At 43.3% G+C, this 3,779-nt stretch overlaps 1 protein-coding gene across 1 annotated transcript in view; it reads left to right on the top strand.

The window, feature by feature from the left end:
• Nucleotides 1-3,779, top strand: part of LOC122553282 (galectin-related protein-like) — a 29,001-nt gene that overhangs the window by 13,535 nt on the left and 11,687 nt on the right. The window lies entirely within an intron of this gene.

The raw sequence follows: 3,779 nt of genomic DNA, 5'->3' as shown, positions 1-3,779 counted from the left end.
CTTCTGACCTATCACCTTCTCCCTCACCTTCATCCACCTATCACTTTCTCATCTACCTTCACCCCACAACCCCAGCCCCACCCCCTCCCATTTATCTCTCAGCCCCAACCCACAAGCCTCATTCCTGATGAAGGGCTTTTGCCTGAAACGTTGATTCTTCTGCTCCTCGGATGCTGCCTGACCTGCTGTGCTTTTCCAGCATCACACTCTCGACTCTGATCTCCAGCATCTGCAGTCCTCACTTTCTCCTAGTTAGCTGTCGACCCAAACAAGGTCAGGTGGCAGGTATGAAATATCAGAAACAAAAACAAATTGCTGGAAAAGCTCAGCAGGTCTGGCTGCATCTGTAGAGAGAGTAACAGGGTTAACATTTTGAATCCAATGACCCAATGTTAATTGTGTTTTTCTCTCTTCACACAGGTTGCCAGACCTGCTGAGTTTCTCCAGCAATTTCTGTTTTCGTTTCAGATCTCCAGCCTCCTCAAATTTTGTTTTGTTTCAAAGTTTTAGAGCTGAGTGCAATTATGAAAAATCCCAATGTGGAAGATATTATTTTGGCAAACAGAACACGGAAAAATATTAAGAATGGAGCACTGTGTTTTAAAATTTCCATCAACAGACCATGCCAGGATCATGAAACTTATTTTTTTTGGTGATGCTTCTTATGTAAATATCTGTGAGGGGGTTTTCAAAATGCAGGAAGGTTTATTATTTTGTTGCCTTTTAACTCAGGAAACTAACAGGAAGAACAGGAAAAGTTACCTGAGCTATGGATGCTCTTGTCTTTGGTATGACATTTTCCTTAGTGAAAATATTGTAAGGAATTCTAAAAAAGTTCAGCAGCAATACTCAGTGTTATATTGACAATAGGTCAAGAGATAAAATAATCAGTAAATAGGATAACATGCATTCAATGAAATATGTGAATTAAATAAACGAAGGATTGATTTTGAAGTTTTAAAACAGATGTTGGAGAACAGGGAAATCTCGGAGTGGAAATGGCTGGATAGCAACAGGCAACTTCAATAGTTTTACAGAGAAAGGAGCTAATTCCAAGAAACTATGTTGGAGAAAACAAAATCTGTGGAACTCTAATGCGCACTAAAAATGAGGAAGATGCTATCATTCTGTACAATATGTTGTTATTTTGTATTCTTCTGTTTTATTTGTTTTTCATTATTATTGTACAGACATTGGTTTGTTTTTAAGAATGTATCTGGTATTAGCTGACGAAGGTCAAATGGACCTGCAGTACACGTGATAACCATATCGGAACTGAGGGTGGTCATCTGATTTGATTTATTGCTGTCACATGTACTGAGATACAGTGAAACATATTGTCTTGCATGCTCTGCGATAGAGAGAGAGAGAGATAAAAACAATGACTGCAGATGCTGGAAACCAGATTCTGGATTAGTGGTGCTGGAAGAGCACAGCAGTTCAGGCAGCATCCAAGGAGCTTCATAAATACTTATATATACATATATATATATATATATATATATATGTATTTATGAACAAGAAGTCAATGTTGTTGATTTTCCTGGTGAGTGAGTTGGAATAAACCTCTGACTGTAAAAGCAAATGCCTCATCTGTGTCTAACAAACAGGTAACCTGCTGTATTGACCACCTGGGCAGAGTAAACACTGGTACAGACTCGTCAGGCTGTCCAATTCCTGTGCCATAGTGTTCCTTTAATTCAATACAAAAAATATTTTAACAAGGCATAATCATTTCCACTGCTGAGCAAATCTGTGACAAGGCAGCATCACCTTAAACTGAGGGCAGGCTTACTTACCAGTGAAGTAAACCATTCAAGTTTGTCTCATCTCAGTGTGCTATCTAAATGCAGCTGTTGTTGTTCACATTCTGCCTTGCTAATGTTGCAGAGGTACAGTCAGGAGATCACAGAGTCCTGCATGCAGAAGTTTCACTTTGGACTCGAAATGTTCACTCTGTTTCTCTCTCCACAGATGTGGAGTTTCTCCAGCATGCCCTATTTGTCGGTCAGGTGACTGACACATGGTGAAACACATCAGGAGGCATTGATTCCAGATGCAGAATTGAGACTAAACATTCCCCCCGGGACCACCTCCATCCTATGGGAATGTTTCAACAAGCCTGACGGAAATCTGATTCCCTATCTCTCCTTGTCACCAGGCGTGCCTGCTTTGTACCCCAGCATATCACACCTCCCCCCGCCGCCAACCGCACCAAGGAAAACTTATATACTCTGCACAAATATCCGTCACACTGAGAGTATTGCAATCGTACATATTGCCAACCTACAGTATAGACCACTACTTCTATACAAAGGAAAGGTTTTGATGGATCAATTATCAGCAATACAATATCTTAATGACAAGGATAAGGAATTTTAATTATGGGTGTTACTACTCAGTCTTTGGCGCAGATCTATTATTGTTGCTGGTAGTAAAATTATTTGATCAGTTTCCATATTGTGTTCAAACACAGGAATATATCTTGAGACAGATGGACAGTTTATGTCTGAGTAGCCTATTAGAATAATCACTAGTTATATGGATTAAGTTACTTACCTGTGGTTTGTTTTGACAGTGAATTAACATTAACAGTTTAACACTGATCTCAATGATGTTGCACACCCACTTACACCAGTTAATCACAGAAGGCGAGCATCCAACTTCAGGGGGTAATAGGGAATGCAAATTGACTGTTTTTTTCAAGACAAATGGGAGTATAAAAACAGAGGAGTCTTGTTAAAATTATAGTCAGACCACTGCTGGAATAATATGGAAAGTTTTGGTGCCCTTACCTAAGGAAAGATTTACTGGCATTGGATACAGTCTGAAGGAGGCTGATCCTAGTTACACAGCGATCTTCTCAGACCCATCTCAGAATAAGGGGTCACTGATTTCAGTCAGAGATGAGGAGGAATCTCTTCTCCGACGGGAGTGAATCTTAGGCATCCTTTACCGCAAAGGGCTGTAGAGGCTGGGTCGTTATGTGTATATTCAAGGCTGATGTAGCCTGATTTTTAATTAGGAAGGGAATCAACGGGAATGGGGAAAGGGCAGGAAAACGGAGTTGAAGATTATCAGATCAGCAACAACCTCACTGAATAACAGAGCAGACACGATGGGCTGAATGGCCTCCTACTAGTCCAATGTCTTTTGATCATCGATTGAGATATAAATCAAAACTGTTCCAAAAATTGCAAAAGGTTTCAAAAGCAGCTTCATCATGGCCTGGTAATTCCCATGGGACATCCTTCAGCACTGACCCTCCGACAGTGCGGCACTCCCTCAGCACTGACCCTAATACAGTGCGGCACTCCCTCAGCACTGACCCTAATACAGTGCGGCACTCCATCAGCACTGACCCTAATACAGTGCGGCACTCCCTCAGCACTGACACTGCGACAGTGTCCAGTCCCTCAGTACTGACCCTCCGACAGTGCGGCACTCGCTCAGCACTGACCCTTTCACAGGGCGGAGCTCCCTCAGCACTGACCCTTCGACAGTGTGGCGCTACCTCAGCACTGACCCGCCGACAGTGCGGCACTCCCTCAGCAATGACCCTCCCACAGTGCGGCACTCCTTCAGCAATGACCCTCCCACAGTGCGGCACACCCTCAGCATTGACCCTTCGACAGTGTGGCACTCCCTCAGCACTGACCGTCCGACAGTGCGGCGCTCCCTCAGCACTGACCCTCAGATAGTGCGGCACTCCCACAGTACTGACCCTCTCACAGTGCGGCGCTCCGTCAGCACTGACCCTCCGACAGTGCAGCGTTCGC

Source organism: Chiloscyllium plagiosum, chromosome 9 (assembly GCF_004010195.1).
Source record: "Chiloscyllium plagiosum isolate BGI_BamShark_2017 chromosome 9, ASM401019v2, whole genome shotgun sequence".
Classification (NCBI taxonomy): domain Eukaryota; kingdom Metazoa; phylum Chordata; class Chondrichthyes; order Orectolobiformes; family Hemiscylliidae; genus Chiloscyllium; species Chiloscyllium plagiosum.
This window is presented reverse-complemented; position numbering and strand designations above follow the sequence as displayed.